This window comes from Pipistrellus hanaki (assembly GCF_964339955.1).
Source record: "Pipistrellus hanaki genome assembly, chromosome: 12".
Taxonomy (NCBI): Eukaryota; Metazoa; Chordata; class Mammalia; order Chiroptera; family Vespertilionidae; genus Pipistrellus; species Pipistrellus hanaki.
In genome coordinates, this window is record NC_140514.1 from 51,151,683 (window position 1) to 51,179,320 (window position 27,638).

At 52.0% G+C, this 27,638-nt stretch overlaps 1 protein-coding gene across 5 annotated transcripts in view; it reads left to right on the forward strand.

The window, feature by feature from the left end:
* The window catches only part of LOC311630845 (uncharacterized protein), a 124,481-nt gene that overhangs the window by 37,776 nt on the left and 59,067 nt on the right, over window positions 1-27,638 (forward strand). For 4 of the 5 annotated variants that reach the window (XR_014796470.1, XR_014796471.1, XR_014796472.1 and 1 more), the window contains exons 2-4: window positions 17,170-17,636; window positions 18,777-24,153; window positions 25,900-27,627. The gene's annotated coding sequence lies outside the window, so the exon portion shown is untranslated. The remainder of the gene's footprint in view (window positions 1-17,169; window positions 17,637-18,776; window positions 24,154-25,899; window positions 27,628-27,638) is intronic. The other variant, XR_014796473.1, reaches the window with a different exon arrangement.

Here is a 27,638-nt window from a genome sequence, read left to right on the forward strand (position 1 = left end):
TGGCCGTGGGAGCTGGGTGTGAAAGCTCCACAGCCAGGAAGGGGGCAGGGCGCGCTGGGAGAGCTGACTCTGGAGGAGCGCGTGCCCGGCTCAGCCAGATGCCCGTGGTGGTGGCTCTGACCCTGCGCAGGAGGGTGGTTCTGCCCTCCGTGGCCCCCAGCTGTGTGAGGACTCACAGAACCATAGAGGACTACCAGGCAGGAACCTGGGGTGTAGAGTGGCAGAAAGGGGGAGCTGGGAAATAGAAGGGCTAGGGAGAGAGCAGGGCCAGGCGCTGTCTTGAGTGTACACAGGTCCTAACAGGAGCAGACACACTGTCACCAGAGGCGGTTTCTCCTTTACCATGTGTAACGCTCACCTCGGACCCTCTGCCTCCCAGCCTCTGCTCCCATCCAGCCGGGGCCTCTGGGTGGCACCTGCACCCCCAGACAGTTGTGCCTGTCCTGGGCAGTTCCCGTCTCTTCGGTTGTTGTGTTTGTCACTGAGGCTCAGTGTTGAGAAGCAGGAGGTGGAGATGCAGGGGCCGGAGAGCCTGAGCCAGGCAGAAGGGGCAGGGGCATGCTGTGGGCTCCAGGACTGAGCTCTGAGGCCATTTTTAAAAAGTTGTCACTAATGTGGAAAGTGGGAGAGCGTGGACCAGCCCCTCCTCTGGCACTCTGCCCAGAGAAGAGAAAGCCTGGCATCCTGCGATGTGGCCGTTCGCCCGTCTGGGGAGATCTGGGCTATGTCCGGGGGGGGAGCACCCACCCAGGTTCGGGAGGAGGCGCCACGCAGGACAGGTTTGCAGGCTGAGCTCCCAGTGGAAAGGAGTTTCATGGCAGAGCTGAAAGCAAGCCTGGCTCTTCCAGGCCTGACCGCCCTGCCTGTAGGGGTGCAGCTGTCCTTGTTCCCGGAGACAGTTGGCTGCACTAACATCGCACATTCTAGACTTGAGTGCGTCGACGTGCAGCACTCTCATCACTATTTTTAACATTTTATTTTCTGTTCAGAGTCAAGAAGTGTATCCACGGCTCTTGGCCCCTGTTCCAGCAATGAGGCACCTAAATGCCCTGCCCTGCCTGTGGGCAGATTGTGATGAAACTCCAAAAGTGAAGTCAGGTTTAAATATTCTGCAGAAAAGCAAAGGGGTACTTTTGTCTACTTAGGCTCAGTGTTCATGAATTATTAAGTCTTTTCTTAGATGACTGAGCTCTGTGGTTACAGAGCAGATAAGTTACTTTGCTCTTGAACGCTGAGCATTTTCACTGATTTCAGTCTTACTCATGAGAAAATATTGTGCTCACCCACAGATGCCAGGGTACTAGAGCACCCCCCCCCGCCCCGCCTTCTCCCGCAGGCATTTCAGACGCACGTCCTCCACGGTGGCTTTCAGCTGCATCTGGGATCGGTTATTATTTTTTTGAAACACGCTCACCCCCACGCAGTCCGTGTTTGGTGGGGAGGGGTGTGTGAGATAAGATGCCCAGCCCAGGGACTTTGAAGGTCACACATCCCTAGATTCTGCCTCTGGGACATGAAAGCGTGGACCGAATTACCAAGAAATGCGACGTGACTAACACCATTCGCAATGGCCCTGTTGTGAAATTGCAGGGATTTCCATGAGTGCGCCGGACCTGATCAGCACATTGTATTTTTGACATGTTGCATTTTTGGAGGGATTGAAACTAATTCTTTCTGTTGCCGTTTAAATAGTCTCCAAAGGTCGTTTGATCAGCTTTAGAGCCAGGCTGGCGATGCTTTCATTTTAGGCAGAGCTATTTTCTCTGTGTTAGGGAACTCGCCTGGCTGGGATATGTGGTCTAGTGACTCAGTGATTTCAAAATCCTACTGGGCAAGTGGTGGCCGGGCTGCTTGCTCACCCCCAGGCAGGGCTGCTGGGACTCAGGGCTGCTGACTTCTGTCCAAAAGGAAGAAGCAGTGGGGACCTCGGCGGTGTAATTTACTGTTTTGGTTGTTGGTCCAGGAAATCCATTCTCTTCCAAAAAATGTATATCCTCTCTAACCTCTCCTTCTAGATCATTAATAGAGCCTATAATTAATTGTGCCCCATCAAGCATGTGCTTTTCTAGATTCTTCCCTTCTTCCTAGGAAACCTAGTAAATCTTCTGGTTATTGTAATATATTGATACGTGATATGTTTACATATTATATATTTTATATAGCTAATACATAAATATATAAACTATCTGAGGCTTTTTTTTATAAAAAGAGAAATAATGTTAGTTGATTACTTTTCAGTGTCAGAAGGGCATTGTGTAATAATTATGAGAGGGTTCAGAAATTAAAACAAGCTGACATTGCCCAGTTCTGAGTTAAAATGTGGCATTTGGCTTTTATTTTTTTCTTCTATGTTCAGCCCTAATTGTTTTTGCATATCAGTTTATAAGCAAAAACTATTTTAGAATTATATTTCAAATTAAAACTGTCTTGTGGCCACTCTCATGTTTTACTATTGTCATGATATAGTGAATAATGCTCTTTAATCAATAACTCCCATTCTGGATCAGTGATTTTTATATGCATGTGCACTCATATTTCATGACATTAATATTTTACACTTGCTTACCTGTTAAATGAATATTTTATGTTTGCTTGCCTATGCTATTAATTTTTCTGTGATGCTGCAGCTCATCTTGCTGTATACAAGTCAAGAAAATTAGCAAGATGCACATAGTTCCTTATTGTACAAAACACATGCTAGCTTTATCAACAATATTTGGTATTAACAGATGAATTTTAAAACTAAAGCTTGCCTTTTTTATCAACAAAGAAAACTTTTTCTTTCTCTCTCTTCCTTCTTTTTTTTTTTTTTTGTTGGTTCCTTTTTATTTTTTAAACACTAAATAATCAACTTTAGCGGCCCTATCCTCAGAGGAATTACTCACTGTATTTTCTGCTACGGTCACGGTCACCGGGGACTATTGTGGAGTCCACCGTGAGTTTCCTGTTGTTTCGGGTAACTTTGCTCAGCGGTGAGAAAGAGTGTGCTGAGCGCTCAGGGGGGTATGAGAAAGCAGGCTGGCTTATGTTACTTCTGAAATGACTTAAAATAGCAGTTTTAAAAGTATATTCTGCCAAACCAGAACAGCAAGTCCCTGGCATTTCTCAGACACTTCATGTGCAGTTACTTATTTGGACTCCACTTCCACTGTTATAACCTGTGAAAGGCTTGCTCAGGCTAACTCTGTGTTTGTGTAAGGTACATGTAGCAGGACAGAAAGGAGATACATTATCAAAGAAACTGGGATTCTGTCCAGTCCTTAGGCTGCTGAGAATGTTTTGAATACAAAAAAAAAAAAAAAAAAAAAAAAAGGTATAGTTCCACTATGAGAAAGAAAGTGTGATCGAGGTTACCAGGGACTGGGGGTGGAAGGGAAAGGGGGTTAGTGCTTAATGGGGACAGACTTCCTGTTTGGGATGATGAAACAATTCTAGAGAAGGATGGTGGTGATGGTTACCCAACATTGGGAATGTGCTTAATGCCCTTGAGTTGTGGATTTAAAAAGTTGGTCAAAGTGGTAAATTTTATGTTATGCATATTTTGCCCCAGTTTGAAAAACCATGCATGCATGGAATGAAAAGAGGGCATCTGGATTACTGTGTGAAATAAAGTTAGATGCTAGATAGGATTTGTAAGGAATTATAGAAATTATGGGTGACAGGCGTCTCAGGAGCCTGCATGGAGTCTAGACCTCGGTCTCACTGGTCCCGGACCCGAGGCGGACGGGGTGGGACTGCCCTGAGTGTGCTGAGCCCAGACTCAGAGTCAGACGGGAATACCCGTGCTGCCTCCCCCAGCTGCTCACTCCTTCCCACTCACTGAACCGATGCCGGCGATGATGAGATTGGCTTCCAGATAAGGACCTGGCTGAGGACGTTTTAATCCTATAGCCTTTGATCTAGATGGTCCCCGAGTTAGCCTCTGGGAGGGTTCAGACTCCAGGCTGCTCCCCTGAGCCCTGCAACCTCGATGTCCTTAGAGGCTTTCATTTCGTGGAGCGGTCAAACTGGAAGCCAGCGTGGCTCTGGGCAGCGGTTTGCAGCTCTCCCGGCATGTGCACACGGACGCTGCGTGTGAGCTTCGGCTGTGACCGGGTCTCCATGCCTTCCCGCCTCAGCCTACATCCAGCTTACACCGCTGCTCCTCTGCGCCTTTCCACCAAGAAATTTGTGGGAACTGTGCATTCGATGGCTTCTGGTGTTTTAATTAGCTTGGGAGCTCACCCCTCATGAAATAAATTTTAATAACACGTCATGGTCTGGGAATATAATTCCCAAGCACTTAGTATGGTGCACATTTATTATTTATTCCAGCATGGAGTTCTCATCATTAAACAAATTCTTGATCCACCTTAGATATGATTTAAAAATTCCACCTCAGTAGAATTAGCACAAATTATATTTAATTCCACACGAGCACTTACTCCTAGCAGCAAACACAGCTCTGTGCAGGGGTTTATTGTAACACACCGTGCCCAGTGTCAGCAGTAAGCATTCTGGGTGGAGCCGTAGGAGCAGGAAGAAATGGTGTGAGCAGGGACCGCTGTACCTGACGTGACACAGGCACCTCTGTGAAGCAAGAGCATGACACACTTTTTCTTTCAAGTGAGGCAGCCCTGCAAGCCCGCCTGCCTCTCACTTTCTGACATGTATCCTGCGGAGGGAAGACGGATGCTCGGGCCCACCACTGCCTCGGCAAACTCAGGGCGGGCAGCACCTCTGAGGATTTCTCCTGGCCGAGGCACGCCGCCTCGTGGGAAGCCTGAAGTGTCACCCTCAGTGTCAGGTGGCGGCAGGCTATTCCTGGTGTTAGTTTTGTAAGGAACTCTCTGGAGATTGTAGGCTTGGGTATATTTCTCCTGATCTGGTACATTTTCTGGACTCTGAGGTCTTTCAGAAATGGGCCAGCACATTCAGTTGGGGACACTGATGGAGGGAAGAGAGAGGCAGAGGCCCTGAGTGGCTTCAAGACAGTCACTGAGAACAGGCGAGGGCGAGAGCCGGAGCCAGCACGTGGAGCTCAGAGCGGGAAAAGAATGTCACTGCCACATGTGTGAAGGTGGCTGACACCCGGGGGTAAGAGGAGGGTGTACCGTGGTGTAGAGTAACCAGAGTAATGGGCTGAAACCGAGGGAGGACGTCCTGGCATTTAACATCAGAAATACTCTTCCAAACAGGCTGTGTCCGTCAGGGTGTGAAATGGGCTTATCAGCAGAAGGAACTGGCAGGCCGGTTTCAGCGACATTGCAAGGAAGGTGACAGTGAAAAGCTACTGAGCAGGCAGCACTAGCAGACGGGGTGTGTTGGTGGAGCGGTGGGCCAGGCCTGGGGACAGTGGTGGCTTTGTACAGGGCCCCTCCAGGCAGCCCTAGATCCACCCCCAGGCTGGGAGCTGCTGGGTGCCTGGGTGGCCCTTTCACACCTCTGCTCCTGAAGCTAAGACGGGCTTCCCCACCCTGGGGTCAGCATGCCCGGGAGAGCCGGGGCACTGTGCAGGGGTGCCAGGGGCCACGGCCGGGAACTGCACACAGTCATAAGGGGGGAGCGTTTTATTGCGATCTTTTCACTTTCTAAGTAATTCACAGATTCCCAAATAATTGTTATGAACTTAGAAACATTCTCCATGAAAACTGCCGGGCATTAAAAGTGCCCAGAAGGGCCCCGGCCTCCCTGCATCGCGCTCACCCTCGGACCCGGTCTTCCCTGCAGGCAGGAGGGCGGGCGACCTCACTGCAGGCTCTCCGCGTCCTGCGCACAGTCCCCGGGGCCTTCTCGCCAGCGGCGTGCACCGGCTGTCGCCGTGCTGGGTGGGCAAAGGGATATTTCTACAACCAGGCAAAAGCGACTTCCCAACGTGGACGCACCGGCTCCACAAAATCCTGACTGTCTGTGACCAAAGCCCCTTGCCCTTTGTTTCCATAACTGCCTGCCAGACCGGAGGGGGCGGGGGGGAGTGGAATGGCCACGGGGCTGCGCTTCCTCCGGGTGTCTCTGGAGGCTGTCACTCTGTGTGATTTCCCTCTCCTGGTCCTTCCTTTCTTCCTAAACTTCTCTTTCTTCTCCTCTCTCCCCCTTGTGTGTCCATCTGGTCCTCAGAGCCTCTTTTCTTGGCATTTAAAAAAAATAATCTATAAATGGCTTAAAAAAAAAAAAGGTATTTTTATATACTTTTTCTAAAATAAGTAGGCATGACTTCAACAGTGAAACCACCTCTTCATGTATTAGTCACTCTATTAGTTACATAAACGTGGCCTCGCGTTTGTCATGCTGGCTCCACAGGAAGAAACGAAGGCTCAGAGAAGCAGCAAATAACAGAAACCCAACTTTAATTTTCCAATGTGGCCGCTGCTCTCCAACGTGGGGCAGCGGGCCAGGCAGGAGAAGACCCTGGTGAGGGAGAAACAGCCCGGCTCCCCTGGGAGAAACCAGTAAGCTGCCAGACAGGCCCGGCTCCAAGCACCCCTACCCTCCTGCACCCCAAAGCTTGGCCGAACCGGGCCTGGACCCCCTCTGTGAGAGGCCCAAGAGCACACGTGGACACAGCCAGACAAGAGGCCACCGTTGCTTGGAAACAAGCCCGTCCTGCAGGGAGAGGAACGAGGAGCACATGACCTGGGGCTTGACCAGCTGGGTGTGGTCACGTCTGGGGGCGGGCAGCTCCCTCCCCCTCCGCCAGCTCCCTGGACCTGGAGCCCGCGGGCCGGACAGTGGCCGCCTGCGGAAGGCACGGGAAAGGGCTGGGGAGCCACGCGGAAAACCCAGGTGAGTCTGGGTTTAAGGACCAAGGTTGCTGTTTGCTGATCACTGGCAAGAAGCAAATACAGGTCATTGGTGCAGCTATGACGTCACACTCCTAAATAAATCCTCATGAAAATGACGATGGTTTCCAAGTCACGTCTTGGAAATAAATTATGAGTAAGGACCATCTGCCTAAAGCCTGGAAACCCAGTTTCCTCCAGCGTGTGTCTTCAAATGCTCTGATGATGTGGTTTGCCTTTCTCTCCAAGAAAGAAAGAAAGAAAAAAGTAAATAAAGCCAGACAAGTGAGCGAGACCCACAGCCACGCTGTTCGAGAGCCCGGCTACCGGGGACAGGAGGGCTGGCGCGGAAGGACAGACATCCAGAGGGACCTGAGCACTATTGCGCCAAAGGCAGCAGCCCGACTCGGAGAGGAAGCGAAGGCACGTGGCCTCGGAGGGGAAGGTCCACGCCGATGCTAAGGATGATTTCTGCTTTGTTACCAACTGAGTTGCTGGTGCCCATCGCCAAGGGAGGACCACTGCCATCCTCTCCGAAGGCCCAGTGCCCCTTCTGCAGCGGCAGAGAGCGAGCTCTGTGAGCAGCGCCCCTGACAACACAGTGGGGACAGCGTCTCAGCAAAGGCAGCCACGGGGGGAGGGACAGGGGCGGGGGGGGGGGGGGGGTGTTCTTGCCTGTGCTGGGGCTCAGGCAGCGGTAGGAGGTGCAGACTGTTTGGAAGTCCCTTTGGTCTGGAGCTGTGGGAGGTTTCCCATTTTACTTTGCACGCTTGCGTTGCCATTCTGGATTGGTCCCATCCCCAGGGCTTCCCTGCTCTGTGTAACTCTATTTTATTCATTTGTCCTTTGCAAAACGAATCCATGAGGCAGATTTGCTGACCAGCTGCCCTGGGACCTTCGTGGGCTGGCTCAGAGCCTCAGGCTGGTTTGCTAGCACAGGAGCTGGCCGAACGCGCCTCGGGTCTGGAAGCAGAGCCCCTGGCACTGGGGGAGGGTGAACCCCTTCGCCACACCCCTCATTGGAGACCAGCTTTCCTGGTATCTCCTGGTCTCTATAGCTCCTCAAACAAGCGCCACAGCACAGGCAAGGGGGGTGGGGAGGGCTCTTAATAAACAAACCACACACGTTTCCAAAGTCCAGTTGCCATTTCCCACTCCTGACCGTGGTGGAGCTGGGCGTAGGTGGCCGTCGCTATTGCCCCCTGGTGTCCCCGGGCCTCTGCACTGCTAGCCTCTCGGCTGCTCTGGTAGGAGTCCCGGGGAGGAGAGGGTGTCCCTGGCGGAGCTGTCCTGGGGTTGAACCGTAGCCTCTATAAACAGACTTTATGCTACTTTTTTTTTTTTTTTTTTTTTTGAAACAAAATGATTAACAATGAAAGAGTAGGGTTTGGGGAGAAGCCCTTTTTAAAGCAAACTATGGAAAGCAATTGATGAGTAATGCAGTTTTAGATTTCTTTTTCTGTAGCCCTTTCAGATCGGCGCTGCTAACTTTGCATAAGCCCTGCATTCACGGGCCGGGGTGGCCCCTGACCCTGCACTGGGAGTTAAGGTGGAAGGAGCAGAGTTCCCGTTTGAATGTACAGTGCTGTCACATCACACCATTTCCCTTTCTGAGTGAGAGGCCGGTGCGGTCCCGCGCAGGGGCTTCTGTGGTCGGGGCGCTGTGGGCTGCAGCGGGCTGCTCCCCCGTGGCCGCCTTCACCTTCATCTGCCTTAGGGTTTAGTTTCCTTTCCCAGCAGATTCAGCAGCACGGAGGATGACATTTGGAGAAGAGGGCGTGAGTGAGTGCCTACCCCGTTCAGCAAACATCACGCCTGTGATAGGTAACAGGTGGTGAGTGGCTTCGCCAATTCCCAATACGATGGAAGTCACTCATCCTTCGCCGCTACACACAGCTACGAACGGCTGAGCCGGGCGTCTGGTGGAAGACACCTGAGGGCAGGCGTTACCTGGGATTTTTTCTCTCACTGCTTCTCTGTTGTGACTTCCATCCAGACAGCCGCACGCTAGTGGTAAAGGCTTGCTGTCACTGGGTTTTCCTTGCTGTTGGCAATGCTAAGTGTTAAGCGAGGGAAAGTCCGCCCTGTCAGAATGTTCTTTCCAAGTGGCTTGAAGCCACGGCCTGAAGGTCCGGACCCGCCTCCGTTTCAGGAAACATCAGGCTTGTTTATCAATAACTGCCCCCATGCCGACCCTGAGTGGTGGCCTGCCTCGGCCACGCCCGGAGCCCGGCTGTGAGGGGTTTCCACTCCCCTCGTCACCCACAGCGCCACTTTCTTCTCCGTCGGCCTTAGGGAAGGAAGTGAGAGGGCATGGAGACCGTATGTGTTCAATAAATGAGGGTTAAATCTGCCCAGATTTCTAGGCTGGAAAGCAACAAAACAAGATGTGCTCACAGAAGTGGTTACATCTAAACTGAGTATAGACTGGAGATAAATCTGACAACTCTGACATCTTTAAATGTCAAATCCACCCGCACATCACAGATGACTTTGGACCTAATGATCGAACTCCCTTTAAAATACACTTCATGTAAATACATTTTTTGTGAAACCACAAGCTGTTCCTCTCAGTTTTGTTTTCAGCTGGTTTTGATGAAGAGATTGGCATTCTACAGCTAATTAAACAGCTTGCAAGTCAACATCAATGAAAGCTTCTGGACTCAGAAACACACTGCACCCGGCTCGGCCCAGGGGCAGCCACGGTGCTTCCTCGTTGAGCTCACAGACCGGCCGGAGGAGAACTCGCAGCTCTAACCTGAGCTCCCAGCCTACCCCGTAGGTCCAGCGTCTGAGCACTGTCAGCTCACCACACTGTCAGCACAGCGAGCTGGGGTCAGACCAACAAGAAATGCAGTCCATGTCTCTGTGTTCACTTACACCTACTAGTATTGACTATATTATAAATCTCCTAGACCTGCTACGTGTTTCACTGTGTAGCTAGAAAGCTTTTTACCTTTTCTCTGTGCAAAATAGAAAATGAAATGCAAGAGACCCTTGTTTGCAGGTCAAGCAGTTAGGAGTTTCCTGGACTTCTCTCACCCTTGTCTGTCTTATTTTATTTTATTTTATTTTATTTTATTTTATTTTATTACAGTTTTGGCTATTTCTAGATTATTTAAATTATTACTTGATTTTTTTCTAAAAGTTTGTCTTTCTAATTTTACAGTAAACCTGCCCTAACCTTAAAGCCAGATAGTTCTAAGAAAATGGTTGTCATTATTTCATACAGAAGCTCTATCTGGTAAATGAGAGGAAAACTCTATTTTACTTACACTGGGGAATGCCTCTAAATTTAACAATGTTATTTTAACATCTTGGTGTTAACAAATGCATTTTGTGAAAGAAAAAAAAAAAAAAAGCACAAGTTAGCTAGTTGCTTGTGAAGTGATTGTGCTAAAAACAATTTTTCATGTGGAAGAGTTCACATTTTGATTTATATACTGGCAAAAAAAAAAGTGTGTATTTTCCCCCCAATGCTTTGAACATTTCTTTAGTGAAAGTTTTGCACGGTGCCGCTCTGCTCTTAAGAAATTCCCGGGTTACAGATACGATGCAGGGTGAACTTGAATTTGTTCCGTGACCATGGCCTTTTTGATTGTGGTGAAACAGAGTGCGAATGACAACGGTTCTGAAGAAAGTGCTTCAAGACCATGTCGTGTTTCACTCTTTCCAGATGACTAAAGTCGCCATCATTTCCCAAGTCCTCTGTCGGGGAAAGGGGAGATGTGTGGTCTGAGAGAGTGGCATGTATTAGTGGAGGTCAGGCTTCTGCTGAACGTGAGAGTTCGATTGTGGCGTGGGTATGCGTCAGGACGTGCATGCCGAGGTGAACTGCTCCTACAGAACCTGTCTTAAAGTGACAACTCAGGTGTCTACCAGGGTCCTCTTATGCCCTGTCATCTTTTAGTGTAGTGTTCACTCAAGGTTTTCTGGTTTGCTTGCTCTTACTTGTCAGGCTTCTTGCTTTAAAGCATCAGAACAGTAGTCACAAACTACAGAAAGAACTGGAACATAAAGACATAAAGTCACATACTGCAGAAAGAACTGGAACATAAAGACATGAAGAGTGAATTCTGAATCCATGCTTCAGGTCTGATGATAAACATTCTAACACATCACCTGGGAGAGCAGATGCTGTTACTGTTACTGTCATCAGTCCAAGGTTACCAAGAGCAGGGCTACCTCACTGAGAATGTTTTGCACTGAGCACAGATGTAACTAGTCTCCTCCAGAATGTAAAATTCCTCCTGCTCAGATCCCTGTCAATCAGTATATATTTGCAGGGCTCTCCCTGGATTTTGCTACTGGTTTTTGGTTCTTTTCACTGCTTCTTTGGCAGTCTGTGTCTTAGGAAGAAATCTCTTTTTAGAAACCAGGACTTCTTTGTGGTGTGTTTTCTTTAGTACTTAAAAATAGTTTTAAAAATGTGAATAGATTATGAGAATACCTATTGCTGTAAAGAATGTGGGGGGGAGAAAAATTAACTAATTTTTAAACTATTTGAGATCAGGGAAATACTGGGCTAAATCTACTGGTGTTTTTCAAATTGTTCCTCAATTTAGCCAAAGCACTAAAGTAGCATTTCTTTCTAACAGACTCGTGAAAAACTGCTTGACTTTTCTAACGGTAGATAGCAAGGACTAATGCTCTGAGTGTCGCCTGAAGAATCCAGAAATGCCCGTGGGTTGTTGTGAATAATTCTGTCTCTTTATGGAGAGTTGTTTGGGCTTTTTAGAAACTCATTAATTTGATTGTACGAGCCTGAGTGTTATCAGGAAAAGATGCTTTAGAAAATGGTTTCAGAATGTGTCATTTTCTCCTTGGTTTAATCTGAGATATAGTGTGTGGGCATGCTGGTATTTTAAAAGGCTAAAAGTGGTGTACTCATTGCTGTGCCTTCAGACATGAGGTGGGATTGCAAAGAGAGGGGTTTTTGTCTGAAATTCTGCTCTTCTCCCGAGGAGCAGTTCTTGGATTTTTAGCGAGGATTCTTTCATGCATTTTTCATTTTCAGTTTGTTGTTGTAATTAAGCAGAAACAAATTTTTTAATGCTTTGTAAGCTTTCTATCATTTTGACCTTCACATTTAAATGTTTCATAAAATAAAGCCCTGTGTTTTCATTTTAACTGGTTTCATTATTTTTTTTTTTTATGAAATGATTTGTGGTATAAGACTGCCATTTGGTTTCAATATTAATATATAAGATGAACTACGTGGGTGTCGTTTATTTTCAGTCGTAAATAACTGCTTCACCGGTTATTTTACCTTAGCACAATTCATTTGACTCCTTTCGAATTTTGCTCGGCAGGGTTCAAACAATATTTGATGTGTGTGTGTGTAAAATAAAAATTACACTCATTCAAAGCAAGTTTCATGTTGTCGTGGTGGTCAGAATCGAGGGAATATAGTAGTTAGTTTCAAAACCCAGTCAGTAGGTTAATCATTCATTATTATTTTTTTTTCCAGGAAAGTTTAATTAGGTTGTCTCAGAATTTCAATTTACTAGAATTCTTTAAAAAAAAATATTTTATGTGAGTGTGCCAATTTGCTTAAAAAGGGGTTAATTTGGTAAGAACGGGTACCTTTTCTGTTTGTGTTGTGGCTTGTTCAATTTCTCATAAACTGTATTTGGTAGCTAAAATGTTGAAAGCAGTTTGGGAACAAAATGTCTGCTTAACCCATGACAAAATTGGCCACAATTTGCCGATTGGGCTGATAACAAAAGCCAGCAACACAAAATAGGTAGAAAAACAGTTTGTTCGGTGATGTGAGACCACTGAAGGGCTTTTTGCATGTTATTTTTTTTTTTCATTCTGGTGTTTATGTTGTGCTGGAAGTACACGAAGAGAAGCTGTGCTCACCCGGAGATTCTGATTAACCATTTCATCGAGTGGGAGTTCTTTCACAGTTCAGAAGGCACGCTGCTCACCTGGCATGTGAGACAAGTCTGGGTTAAAACCCAGCTTTGCACCTACAGCCCACGTTTCACCCAGGCTCCCCGGCACTGTCTCCCAGCTCATCATTTGAGCTTTTAAAGCAGCACTGGAATTCCATTGTTCAAGTGTTAAGCAAGGAATTATAAGGCTGTTACTACACTTTTGCAAATGTAAAACAAAAATTACAGTCTGCAGTTTAAAAACAAACCAAACATTTCTCTACCTGAGCACACAGTTGTCAAAAATTTTAATAACTAAAAGTACACACTGACTCTCATATTCTCCTCACAGACTGGAAACAAATATTAGGCTTTACAGGAGACAATGCAGCTTTTCAAAGGACAGAAGGAGACAAAATCCTCCCTCCTCTGCTGCTGGGACTTCTGCCTCGAGTGTGTGTGAGATGGTCTTGTTTGTGTGTGTGTGTGTGTTTTTGGTTTTGTTTTTGTTCTTAAAAATGACACACTCCTGAGCAATAATTAGGATGAGGTCTATGTTTTTACTTATTTAATCTTTGTTTTCACAAATAAATACAAATAATTCAAACTGAAACCTGATGGCTTTGGTGATAATAAAATAGCAGCCACGGGGAAATTTTCTTCATTTTAATGTTCTTTCACAACCCACATTCAGTTTCGGTAGGAAAATTATTAACCTTTCAACACGATGCTTCAGCCTGGGCTCCCCGGCCACTCCTGAATATGATTTGCAGGTTTTGGTTCTATTTTGAGATTTTGGTGTGCGATTTTTTTTTTCTTTTTTCTTTTCTTTCTGTCTTTCTTCCTTTTTTAAGACCTTGGCTTTCTTTGATCGCGATGTACGATCTGAAATGCCTGTCGGTGTGAGCACACCCTGTAGGACTCCTGTTCCCGCCCTCCTCCTGTCCCTGCCGTGAAAGAGGAAATTTCCCAGCCTCCCTGTTCTCCTCTTCTCACTCTTGGTGGACGAGAATTCTTTTTAAAATCCAGCTGAGCCACATCTCAGAGAGGGCCAGTGGCTCTGTGCGCTGCACCTGCTCACCTCCTGCCTGCCTTGGTTACCTCCGTGTCCTTAAAGCAAACCCACTGAGAGCCGGTTGTCCTGCGGGGCTGCAGGGCCCCGGCTGGGAGGCCAGGCTGGGGTGTCTCCCTAGGGATGGGGTGTCTCCCCGCTCACTGCTGTTGGGTGCATCCTGGAGGGGGCGGGTGGGAGAGGATCACGGTCTAGCTGCTCCTGTGTCTTCAACCTGAAGCACACAGGAAGGCAGACGCGGGCAGGAGAGGCAGGTGGGCGGGATGATCCCCGCGGGCTGTTTCCATCTTAGGCATCTTCTCTGCCTCTGGCTGGGACAGCCGCACACCTACACTGCCCAGTCTGCCAGGCTGCGCCTCGTGACCCTCGGCCCCCTTCCTTGCTCTGTCCTGTCATTTGTAAGCCCCTCCCATTCCCAACCCCCACAATCGGGGATGGAAACTAGCAGCAGGTCTGCCCGCACCAAACGTGTGCCCTGGAAGTGCCCCTGTCAGCATGGCAGGAGGGCTGTGTTTTCTTCTTCCCCTCTGTCTCCTCCATCTCCTCCTCCTCCTCTCCCTCCTCCTCCCCTTCTTTCTTTTTGCATACTTCCTGTATGAGGTTAGTTTTTTTTTTTTTTTTAAGTGATAAACAACCTATTTTTTTACTTTCCTTTGGCCTGGTCATAGGCTGCCTCGACCTGTCCAGCGGGCAGCATTTTGCTGTGCTCCCACCTGGGCATGACCAGGTGCCGGGTGAGTGTCTTGTCCCCCTCGGGGTGGCAGGTCAAGGTGGTGAGCACACTATTCTCCAGTTTGAGGGGAAGGCCAGTAGGCCTCAGGGCTCAAGCATTCTCCTCAAGCAGATGGGCCTGGGGAAGGCAGGCAGGGAGCGTGCACGGGGCCGGTGGAGGGTGTGCTGTCCTCCTGCCCTGCAGCACCTGGAGGAGGAGATAGGGATGAATCCAGCTGACACTCCTCCCCAGGTCACCCCGGTAATGTGTTGACCATCTGCATGGCTTTTGGGCTGTGGGGTCTCAGGCGAGAGCCGTTGGTGAGGAGCGAGGGCACTAACGTGAGAACATCGATAAGTGGCCTCACCTGCGCTCACCCACAGCCACGAGGGCCCGGGCCTGGCCAGTGCACAGGAGTCACGGGAGCCGGCACCACTCGCCAAGGAGGCCCTGGGTGTGGGGTCCATATCACCAGGGGGCACGGAAAACAGGTCCTGGTCCTCGCGCCAGCGTTCCCAAGGCAGACGTATGGGAAGGGCCAGGGGATCTGCATTTCTAACGAAGTGCGGGTGTGTGATGCTGCTGGTCCGGGGCCCACGCAGGGCCTTCTGAGGGCGTGGCTGCGGGTGGCTGGGTGCCTGACAGCCCCCTGGGGCCGCTGACTGCCTGCTTTTCCCTCTGATGCTGAGGTCCTTCATGTGTCTGGGTACAACCTTGGATATGAAACCGGCCTCAGAAGGCCCCTGCATCTCTGGTAACTGTACACAAGGTGACCTGTTCCAGGGCCAACCAGACTGCTGGTTTGCTAAAACGTGTTTGTGATTCATTCTTTGAAAGGAGGCTCTTACCTTATGGATAAAGTGGCCATGGTGAGGAGGGGTGCTGGGCCAGGAAATAACCCAGTGAGGGGCCTGTGTCGCTCACCCTTGTCTCTGTCTCCACCTTTGATGCAAATGGAGAGAGGGGCCCTTTCCTCCCGGCAGGTGGCCCCAGCATCACCGTCAGGATGCTGACCGGGATCCATGACAGCTCATTGGCCAACTCCCCTGCGCCTGGGCGAGAGAGACGACCCTATGACCCTGACAGCGGCCGAGGGCGCGGGGTGCTGAGCTGGGTGCCTGGGAGCAGTGCCCGGTGTCAGGATGCTCAGGGACTGGCGGGCCCTGTGCATGTTCTGGGGCCGGTGCACCGGCTGCCCATGGGCTGCTGAGGGACACGGAGTCTTTCTGAGCCTCGTGCAGGTCTGTGGTGACGCGTGGAGCACTACACAGAAGCTGCCTCTCCTCGGGGAGGGCCCCTGGGGAAAGCTTCTAAGTACGCTCAGCCTCAGGTGGGTTCCCCTGAGGAAGGAGGAGAGAGCTTGGAGTGCAGACCCCTTCCCTGGGGGCACCTTCAGCAGCACCGCAGCCCGGAGGCCCCGTCCCTTCTCCCGAGAATGGACTGTGATGACCGGCCACACGTTGCTGAGCGGCCCTGCAGGTCCTAACCGTGCTCAAGGGGAAAGCAGTGCCCTCCCTCCTGGGAAATCATTAAAGTCAGAAAGGGGGCTTCCAATCAACGCTTCTCTCTCATCATTGATGTTCCTCTCTCTCTCCCTCTCCCTTCCTCTGAAATCAATAATATATAAATATAAAAAAAGTGGTCTTTCCACACAGTCAGAGCCCAACACGAATCACCATGATCAGGATGCACGCTGGCTGGTCGTCTCCCGGGGCTGGCAGAGACCTGGTGCAGGGCCGGCGCCAGTGGCCGGGCTCTTATGTGGCCTCTCAGCAAAGTGAGGTCCTCTGCCTGGTGCATGCTGCCTGCAGGGTGAAGCATCTGCCCAGGAAGCATCCACCTGGGGTGGGTGTCCGAGCTGCTGTTTCTCTCCCCTCCCCACGTCCTGTGCTCAGTTCAGAGGCGGCCTGCTGTGGAGCTTCCAGAGGGCTCCGGGGCTACATGGGAGGACCTCCCGCAGTGTGATGTGTGGGCCCCGAGGCCATTCCTCAGATCCAAGGGACACCATGGGGAGACCTAACTGGGGTGGGGCCCCTTGCATACTGAAGAGGGAAGGAATAGCTTAGCCCATCCAAGCGGGAGTAAGATAAGGGAGCGATGTGTGATCAGGAACTCGCCCCCTCCTCCCCCCCTCCCGCCCCCCACCAGGTCTGCCCAACACAGGGAGACGCTACTGGTCTCCACGCCTCCCAGTGTGCACTGCAGAGGGGACGCCATGAGTGTGATGGGCTCTGAATTAGGGGCAAACCTCTTCAAATGTGTGGATGGGGTTTTTTTTAGTGATAAATAGGTAGCCGGCCAACACATAATCCAGAGGGATGACCTCACCCGCACCAAACCCCAGACAAACTCAAGCGAGTGCAGGCCTTGCTGTGGAAGTGGATATTTGGGATCTAGGACCCTAGGACCGGGTAGGAGTGACTCAGGACTCCATCCAGCAGTGTCTGTCCCATGGGACCTGAGGAAGGTGCCAGCTTCCTTCCTCTGGGCACCTGCACTGTGAAGGCGGCCAGATGACCCTCAGGGCCCTGCTCCTCTCCCTCTGGGCTTAGGTCACGTCCACGTGGCCCGGAGCGCCGCACTGAAGCCCGGGCTGCTGCCCTCGGCTTTTCGTCTCACTCCCAAGCGCGGAAACTGGAGAGCAGTGCCGCTCTGTTCGGGGGTGAAGCTGTAGGAATGAGGCTTCCCCTTCCTCCCATGCCAGCCACCGATGTGTTTCTTAGTTCCTGTTTCTCTTTGCCCACCCAGGAAGGCTCTGCATGTGAAGTCTTCGGCCCACATCTGGATTGTTAAATGCAAGCTCACACCGGGAAGCTGGCTTTCCAGCTGACTCACCAGGGCGACGTTCTCCCCCGGATGTTGGGGTCCACCGGGCATCGCCGCTTGGAAAGCCCAGTGTTTCACCGCCGCTGGCAAATGAAGCCTCTGAGAAAAGCGATGCAGGCACTTGTGAAGGACTAGCTCCTGTCTACAGGACATTGGGGGAAAGATGCTGGATAAGACAATACAGAGTTTGAAGAAATAAATACAGACGATCCCCAAGGGCCAAGCGTGTCGGGACAACAAGGACTGTGTGAGACAAGCCTCACTCCAGCAGCCTGCAGCCCACGGGAGCCCTTTGCAGAAGGGCCGGGCAGGGCTGCCCTGAGCAGCATTCCTGCGGCCTAAGAAAGGCCTCTACCCCAGGAGTGTCTGGGGTGCACAGAGTACCCTGTGTAAGTGGCTTTCCTTATTTCCTAGCGTCTCAGGGTCTTTGGCACCGTGCATCATCTCTTGGGGAGGGAGTGCTTCTAAGATCATGCACCCCTCTCTCTTTTCAGAATTTTGTGCCATTAACAAAAGCCAGGAAATGGGGGGGGGGGGGAGCTGATTTTCCTGGTGATCTCAGGGCGGCATCTGGGCAGGTTGCATGTGGAGAGGACAGCCAGGCCCCCCGGGGAGCTCAGAGCAGTCAGGCAGAGATGGTCCCCTCCCTGGCCACCAGGAGTTTCTGCAGAGAGAACATGGCAAGAGTAGCGGACAGGCTTGCGTTGGCCCCCTCCCAGGACAGTGCTGTCCCCCTCCCCGGAGGCCTCTGAGGAGCAGACAGAAGCACAAGGCTGGCTGGCCGGTCACAGCGTGGGCTGTGGGTTGATGAGGCTGCCTGCATTTCAGTTGCCCACCTGTGTGTCTCTGGAAGAATCCCTCCACTTGTTTGGGAGAATTAGTTGGTGGCAAAGCAGGATTCACCAGCCCCGTGGTCCTTGAAGCTGTGCTGTGTGGTCCTTGGGGTCTTTGCTGGTCAGAAGCTTCTCCGCCTCGCTGGGGCTGAGGACACAGCGTGTCTGCTAGTGCTTTTGTGAGGGACACCGGGAGCCATCTCTCCTGGGATGGGGAAGTCAGGGCCATTCTCCTAGCTCACTCTCAGGGGGCAGCAATTCCACATGGACCTCCTTTCACTCTCTTTGGACCTGGGAGGAGGCTCAGGCATCATCTGGGCAAACAGGTCATCCTGAAAGCCCAGTGTGACTCTGCACGAGGCCAACAAGGACACAAGGGGAGGAGCCTCAGTTGCCCCAGGATAGACCTTGATCCCGAGTCTGACCTCAACTTGTCAGTAAGCAGGCAGTGGGCTTCTGGGAACTTCTGCCTTTTCAGTCCCTTCTGAATTATTTTTAAACGATGCCCCGCCCTCCATCACCACCCGCAATTTTGGTTGATTGTCACTATTTGAACAGGTTCTGATAAATTTGATCCCCCCTGGCTCACTGTGGCACTTACAATCTCTTTCCCTTTTCGGTTTCCACGTACTGGAGTGGCTATCTCTCAGTGTGGTTGGCAGTGACCTGTGTTTTTCATACATGTTTTTGTTTCAGAATAACTGGGAGATGAAACAGGAAGCTCTATGACACACTTGATCGAAAATGACACAGACCCAAAAAAAAAAAAAAAAAAAAAAAAAATCAGGACTCAGCCCCCTGCCAGTGCCTCTACCTGCTGCCTGCTGCCCACGCTGGGATGCGGTGGCAGGCCTGCCCTGGACCTGACTGGCGGTGCGGACTTCAAGGGCCTCTGCGTTTGCTGATATGTGTCTGCAGTGTTATGTCATGGTCTCGTCTGGGTGGTTTCCTATTTATCTGGCTGTCTCTATGTGTCTTAATCCCTTTTTCTTCATTAAAAGCAAAACTTTAAAAAAAAAAAAAAATGAGTTGTTTGCTTACTAGCTCTATTTACACACTCATTCAAAGGAGACCAAGTCATGGTTGAGAGTCATTTCTATAGGCCCACAAGTCGACGCCGCCATCACCATAACCACACGGAGCATTATGACTGATTTAGAAGCGTGTGGAACTCGAATCTTGTATTACTCAGCCTTCTCTTCTGCCTCAATGGAAGGCCTCTCTCAAGTCAGTACTGACGTGTTGGCATTTGAGGAAAACACTGGGAGACGTTTGGATGTGGGTGCATCTGATACTGGCCTGTCGTCAGTGGTGACCTCAGAATCATCACCTTGAGCTTTCTCCGGGAGGCCCATCTTCTCAGCGGCCTCCCCTTGCCCTCCATCAGTCACCATTCACTTCTTCATTTCACACGGTGTCTTTGGGGCCTACTCTGTGCCGTGTTCTGAGGACGGAGCAGTGGGTGGGACCCGCTCTGCCTCGCCTCCCGACTCCTCTAGCCTACATGTGAGTGAGTGGACTTGGCTGGGGTTCGTCACCGGGTGCAGGCGGCCTGGCAGTCATCACGATAGACCGCATGGCCATTTCAACCAGATGTCCTGGCTTCTCAAATCTGAACCCCTGAAATCGGCAACTAAATATTCCTTAAGAATGGGTAAATGTTAAAGCAGACGGCTCGAGCCTCGGGGGAGACACTCAGAGGCCGATGGAAGTTCTCCTGGCTCCTCCTGTCTTTACTTTGACGCTTGCAGACTTTGATGAACAATTTAAATGACGGCGCACCGTTTACACACCCCAGAGTCAGTTTATCAGTAGACCATGTGAACATCTCAGCCGCCCAGTGCCTGGCATACTAGATGCTGCCATGCACATCTGTGTCCCCTCTCCAGGTGACCACTATGTCCTGGCCTGGACCCGCGCTTCCATTTCTCCATACCTCATGACTCTAGTTTATTTCCTCCATAGAACATACCATTATCAACATTATCCTGACGGCGCATTTATTACTTAGCTGTATGCCTCTCCCCTGCCCCCACTGCAGCTCTGCACAGGCAGATGCTAGTCTGCCCACTGCCAGTCTGCCCCCAGCACCTGGCATTCTGGGTATTAATCACGTGTTGACCAGAGCCATTATCTTATCACTTCTCATCACAGTTCGGTGGTGTGGCCAGCCCAGGAGTCTCACCACTGCTTGGTGGGCAAGGAAACGGCACGCATGGACCTCGAGGAGGCAGCACGGTGAATGGAGCCTCCAGAGGGAGGAGCCAGGCTTTCTGCCGGAGACCACCCGGCAGAAAAGGCTGATGGTGAACCACATGCTGTCAGTAATCAGACTCAGTTGAATCGAGCTCTGCTCAGTCAGATCTCACTTCCATTCCTGGAAGAGTAAAGGCCACCATGGCTGGAGGACGTGGCCTGGGAGGTCTAGAGGGTGGGCTCTTGTCCTCGCTCTGCCAGCTCTGGCCCTCACGAGCCACCTGACTTCTCTGTATGTGTCTTCCCTCAGCACCACACTGGGGGCTGGGCGGGATGTTCTTTTATGTTACCCCTTCTGCTGGTACTACATCTGCTGGCTCCAGGTCTGCTGGTTCTACATCTGCTGGTTCTATGTCTGCTGGCTCTGTGTCTGCTGGCTCTGTGTCTGCTGGCTCTGTGTCTGCTGGTTCTACATCTGCTGGCTCTGTGTCTGCTGGCTCTGGAAGAAGAGGAGGCAATGTGGAGGGTATTGAGGACAGCAAGGCAAAGCCCTGAGATTGCAGGAATCCACCCGGCTATGGGTTTGTGGACATGGCCCGTGGGTGCCACACAGACCTAAGCCAGCCCCCTCTGGACACCCGCTCGCCCTGGAACAGGGGGATTCTGTTGGGAATGGCATCTCTTCCCAGCTGGTCACTCCTCACTGTGCTTTGAGCATTCCAGAGACTACTCACGAAGGCACGTGTAACCTGGCAGAGATGGGAGTCGCAGGCTCAGGGAGAAACAGGCCCGGCTCACATAGGGATTGCAGGACAATTAGCTCCAGGGGTCACCGAGGAGAGGACAGAGCAATTTGACCACACAATTCTAGGGGATTCTGAAACCCTGGCAGACATTCGATTGCCCAGAACTTTTTAAAAACCCACATGGCCAGGCTCCCCCAGGAGCGATCACATCGGAACTGGGGATGGAGGCCAGACAACGGTGTTCTCCCAGTCGTCCCATCACATAGCAAGGCTCACAACTGCTGCCGGGCTGTGCTGTCTGATACAGGCCCCACCAGCCACATGTGACCATTGAAAACTTAAAATGTGGCTGGTGTGACCGAGGAACCGAAGTTTTATTGTAATTAAATGAAATGTAACCATGCACATGTGGATGTGGCTCCCGTGGTGGACGGAGAAAGGTATGTTGCCACAGAAAGTTCTCCTATGCAGCTTGGCCCAAAGGAGCTCTGAGCCTGCACCTGCCCAGGGAAGTCTTCACTGAGCCCAAGAGGAGTTTAAGGCGATGCATGTATTTTTCATCTATGTTTTGAGCCAAGGCTTTAACAGCAGCAAGGCAGGTGTGCTTTCAGAATGTGCCAGTGGGGTGGAAAGAAGCTAAAGTGGCTGGAAGGGGTCAGCCTAAGGCCCTGACCCTGGTCATCTGAGTTTCACTCCAGCCAGGCCTCTGAAGACCCAGCCCTGGGGAGGGAGCCCTCTGGGTGACTGTGGAATGACTGCAGTCCCGGAGCTCAGTATTTCCAGGCCCCTGGGAGCAGGCCTCCAGGGAGGGCCTGTGGCAAAGCAGACTGCAGGGGAGGAGGGGGATGTGGAGCAGAGGAGCCAGGCTCCATGTGGCTCCCCTGCACCCACTCAGCAAGCTGAGCCAGCGTGGGGGTTAAAGCTGGAGAAACAGAAGCTGAGCTGAATCATTTTCTGCCTTTTGCTCGCAGACTGTCGGATTTTTTTCTTTCTTTGTAGGGAAAGCACCTTACAGCAAAGAATAATACTATTTTGAATTTCAGAGCTTTCCCTTTCTCAAAACACTTTACCCCTCTGACTTATTCCGTCCTCACGACAAGGCCGTACCTGACCAGGGAAGGGAGTTCAGTGCCTGGCGGCCAGAGAGAGGCTCACTGTTGTGGGAAGAAGAGGAGGAGAGGTGAGGTCCGGCGCTGTGTGTCCGGGGCCACACTGAGCACGTGCCGTGTCCTTGGGACCGAGCGCCCAGACCGCATGCTCCTCAGAGGATCCCGTTGTCAAAGGAAACTTCCCACTTGTTCCGCCTGGTTCCCTCCCAGCTCTCTGGGCGCCCGTCACCTGAGGGCCTTTCCTCGGCGGTTTGTGTGATTTGCAAATTTGATCAACATACTTTCTGTGCCTCTTCCTCCGACTTATTTTCAACACAGCGAGTGGACAGAACAAGGGGCAAGGCCCTGTGACTCTCCATGGACACATTCAAAGGACACACGGTACACACCAGCCACCGGCCGACATTGCCACCTCCAAGGCCTCCACCTCCAGGCGTGGCGTTGCTGAGAACCATCTGAAAGCAGACCTGCCGGGGGGGAGAAACATGGCTGGTCTGTCCACCTGAGAGCTCACGGGGCGAGGTTGGGGTGGGAGGTCCCAGCCACCTGCATGGCGAGGGTGCGGGGGCAGTTGGGTGGGCCGGGCAGGAGCTGACTCTTCGGGATGGCTGTCCCACCATCTGTGGATTCTCCTGGTCCCACCTCCGCCCACCCACCTTGTGTATACGCGGGACACAATGAGCGGCTTTCAGATGCTTACTGAAAGCAAGACACACTTTCTGGGGCATTCCCCTAATCGCCTGTGCTGGTGAAGCTCGTCAAAACAGGAAATGAGGTTAGCATGGAATGACTTTCTCTCAGAGACGCGCATGGCCTCCGAGAGACCACCACTTTCCTCCCCACACTGCGCGCCCCGCGGCGCCTCTGGGCTTGTCCGGAAGCGGAGAGCGTGCCTCCTGCGGCTGCTAGGAGCCGTGGCTTTGGAAAACGCATTGATATTCTCTTGCTCAGCCTCCCGACTCGCTCCCTGTTGCTCCCGTATCTTAAAGGCGTTTGCTCTGGAGTCAGATCCACATGTACTTCAAGGGCCCAGAAAATGTCATGTTGTTGAGGGAGGGCTTGTGCAGGTCCCGAGGCCACGGGGCTCACACACGCGCTCCCCTCGAGGGCAGGTGGCTCCCTCCTCGTGCTGCGTGGGCCACACGTCCCTCAGCGGCAGAGATGCGGGCACCAGGAAACTGCTCTGGCGAGATGGGAGCAGTGGGAGCAGCGGCTTTCCCGGTCCCCGGGGTGACGTCTGGCCGGAGCGCCCTGATGACAGCTGCCCTGGCTCCGATCTCGGAGTCCCCACGGGGTTCTCTGACTCAGCGGGGTCACGGTCCAGGGCTCGGCACCACGCGTATCGGTGCTGAGCTTTCGGACAAACGTCCCCGCTTCTACTTCCTAGCTTAAAGGCGCTTCGGAGCCACATTTGCTTCTCGGGTGGAAGAGCCGAGCTGGGCACCTGGAGCCTTGGCTTCAGGTGTCTCCACATGTGAGACGTGGGTACCCCCGGAGGTGGCCCGGAGGTAGCTTATGCGCCAAGCTCTCACTTCTGTAATTGCGGCCTGCTTCTCCTTTTACGCAACTCGGAAGGCCCCCAAAGCCCCCCTGTGCCCCAACACTCTCCTTCCCCTGGTGTCCCGGGCCCTCTCCGGAGGTGCACGGTACCTGGTTCTCATGGGGGCTGCTGGGCGGAGGGCCTGGCTCTGGGAGGGTAATCCCAGCTACCACTTGGGGCTCTGCCGGCTCGGAGGAGATCTCAGAGGGGGGAGGGGAGTCATTACAGTATTTCCGTCCCCACAACAGGCTCCAGAGGGGGGTCATCGCCCTTTCATCTCAGTTAAGCAATTGGACCCGGATCACAGGACTGCGAATGTGGTGATGCCGCGGATTTACACCCCAGCGGCCGGCCTCCTCGCTCTCCATCAGGCTGCCACTGTGCATGGTAAAGGCCCCAAAGCCGGTCCTTTCCCCTTCAAGCGGGCTGGGAATGGTGAACGCGGTCAGAAGGAAGCAGCTGAAGGCAGGAGGCGACGGGAGGCAAATGACCATGTCGGGCCCGGGCCCCGGCCCCCCTCTCGCTGCGGTGGCTGTGGCCCCACCCTGTCAGAGGCCTGGGGTTCCCTGTGGGAAGGTCGAGCTGAGGACAGACGTGGCTCTCTGCAAACTGCCTGCTACTCCAAGTGCGGGTGGAGGGTCAGATGGGCAGAGGCCCCTGAAGCTGCATTTCAATGAGACCCGGGCGAGCACAGCTGCGGGCTCTCTCTGGGCCCTGGAGTCAGAGCTCTGCTCTCACCTTCCCTCCACAGCCCCATGTCCACCGGCGCCAGGGGAGCAGGTGTTGGTAAAGTGGATCAGTCTTTGCTCTTCTGGGAAGTTCGTCAGGAGTAGGAGTAGGCAGAGCGCCCACCCTCACCCCTCACCCCCACTAACAGAGGGTCAGCGAGGTGGGAGGGAGGAGCTGGGACACCGTGAGGACAGTCACCCAGTGGAACCTGCCACTGGAGCGGAAAGGAAAGGTGAGGGAAGGAGAGCAGCCCGAACAGAGTGTCCTGTGCCTGGCCCTCCCCAGTTCTCACAGCTGTTTTCTCCTGGGAGCCTCCGGCAGCAGCAGAACTCGACTCCGGTGACTGTCCGGGCTCCTTCAGCGAGGGAGCGCCCCTGGTTTGCTCAGGCGGCGCCATCATGACTGCTAGGAGTCAGTCTGTGTCCGTTCATGCCTCCCCACTCTGCCTTTCACTCTCAGGCATTTCACCTGTTTCCTGGTCACCTTATATCTGCTTTTTTATTTTCCCAAGAAGTTGCTTCCCAAATACTAACTTCTCACACAAGCTTCTCTTCTAAGGTAGAAGGGTGCGGAGCACAGAGCCAGCAGTGTGTGTGTGAGAATGCACATTAGCACGTGTGTGCACATACATGTGTCATTTGAGCATCGTGGGGTGCCTGTGGGCTTGTGTATCTGTGTGGTGTTCATACGTGTGAGGTGTGCATGGTGTGTATATGTGTGGTGTGTGTGTGTGTGTGTGTATGTGTGGTGTGTGTGGTGGTGGTGTGTGGGGGGTGTGGGTGGATGTGAGTGTGGGGCCAATGGTACATGTGTAATATGGCATGTGTATGTTGCATGCGGTGTGTACATGTGTGGTGTGTCTGTGACTGGCATGGGTATAGCATGTGTGTGGTGTGGGTATAAGCAAAGGCAGCTCACAGTGGCCAGAGCCCCCTTGCTCTGACCGTGACAAGTATGACATGCTGTAGGAGCACAGATTTGCTTTAATGTAAATATTTTGATGTCTTTCTTTTCATGAACTTTCCCCCTTGCTGGTAAACAGGGGGCCTACAGTAAATGAGTGGTTTTTCTGAGAACTGACTTTTAAGGAAATAGGAAAAACCCCACAATTTTATTAGTTAACTGTCAGTCTTGTGCATGATTGACCACTTCGTTTCTCTGCCTTTAACTCCACTTCTGCAGACACTTGGCCACCAAAAAATCACTTTATTTTAATTTATAAAAACACTTTAAAATGTATAAATATACCCATTCCAAAATAGGAAAACTGGCAAAGACAATAAGAGGGAGGAAGGTCATTCTGTAGGAGGTTTCTGAGACAAGAAAACAGCCCATCCAATCTCCATTGTCCCAATGGGAGACTCCCTGGACCATTCCCCTGTGGATGCTGGGCCTCCACTCCCGCCATCGTCACCCTGAGATACTGCGATGGGAGGGAGGAGGCACCCAGCGTTTTGGCCACAGAGCTTGAGCCTTGACCCACGCTTGTCACATCCCAGGTGCTACTTTCCGTCCCAGGCAGGTGGCTGCAGAGCCACCTGTGTGTGCAAACACCAGCCCTGCCTACGGACCGTGCAGGCCTGTGCTGTGATAAATGAGGACAACGACCGGAAGCCGGGCCAGGAAGACCTGCCTTCCAACCCGAGCTGCTCACCTGAAGGTGTCACCTCACCTCTGCCTGTCACTTCCTGATCGGTTACGTGGAGACAGGACTTTCTGGCCTTCAAGCCTCATGGAGGGTTGTCAAAACCCAAGATCCATAACTCGCTTCAAAATAGTCGGGGGTGGGGGAGAAGCCGTCTCCATGCCAACCTGTGACGGAGTCTCCTTGGCAGGTAGCAGTGATGGCAAGTGCTTGGGTCCCTGAGGCTGATGGCAGCCCGGCCTCGATCATGTCCCCTGTCCCCACAACACGTGTCTGTTCAGGAGAATGCTGGGGATCTCTTTCAAAGAAAGCTCCCCCTCCCCCTGAAGGGAAACTGAGGACCCTGAGAGCGAGCATTTCGAGTCTTCTAAGGGCAGTGCTGACAGGACTTCTAAGGAAGTGTCTCCTTGCCTCCCGAGAAGAAGAAGAGGAAGAGGAGGAGGCGGAGAAGGTGACACAAGCCGCCCTGCCTTTTCTAAAGAGGGAGGGAAACTCGCCACAAAGTGTGATCATAGAGGCTAGAGGGGAGTCGACTCCTTTTCCTTTCAGAATAAATGACTGAATTGGCTAAAATCCACGTCGTGTGGGTGGGAGCTCTATCTGATCAGCCTGTCCCCCGGATCCTGTCTCATCTTCGCGGGTAGAGCGGCCCTACCTGCTCCCCTGGCACCTTGCCGCTGTCAGTGCCGTGAGCACACACCGGCGTCTGCTCTGCGGAAAAACAGGACTCAAGGTCCCCGATACGCTGCGTGCGTCCAGAGGTCTCGTTTCGTTCTGGAAGGCCGAGCCGGTGTTAGCAAACGGCTGCACACATTCCATCCGCTCGGCAAACAGCCTCTCTCCCATGGCAAACACGGTGAGACGGCAGGTACATACCAGAGGAGGGAGGTTCATTCATTTGCTAGTTGACAGGAGTATCCGTCAGCGCTTGTGGTTAATGCTGTGTTGTTTTTCGTTCTTTGACTCGTTCCAAACTTTTACAATGGGAAATTAAGCGGGAAAGTCATGCGCTGTCTCAGGTGCACTTTAACCTCAGAAGGTCCCTGTGGTGGGGGTGCCCGCTCTCCTGGGTTGGCAGGTCTGGTTTCCAAAGGCCCGTCCTCCCCAGGCTCTTGGGTGACGAGGCCGCCGGTTCTCCCGCCAGAGGATGACATCGGGCTTCTAAGGCAAAGATCACGGGCTAGTGGTCCTGGACTCACGCTTTGCTATTTTGCAAAATTGCACAAATACTCGTAAGTTACGTGTGCACGTGCATGTGGCCCATTATGACAGGGTAGATGGGAAAGTGATCCTTCTGTGGACAAGGATCTACCCCAACAATGCACTCCGGCACTGCTTGTCACATTGGAGACTCCTTCACCCTCTGTTACAGGGGGGCTGCCCTAGGTAGCAAGTGGGGGGGGTGGGGACCTGTGTCTTTGAGTCTAACATTGCATTTCTTATAGTTCAAACCAGGAAATTCTAGTGTTTACTGGAAAAATAAAAAGTGGTGCTGGCTTTAAATCGGTGACAGCCCCTGGCTTACAGACAACACAAGCGAACACACCAGTTCTGGATGCTGGAGACCCTCTCGGAGAACAAAGTGTGAAATGG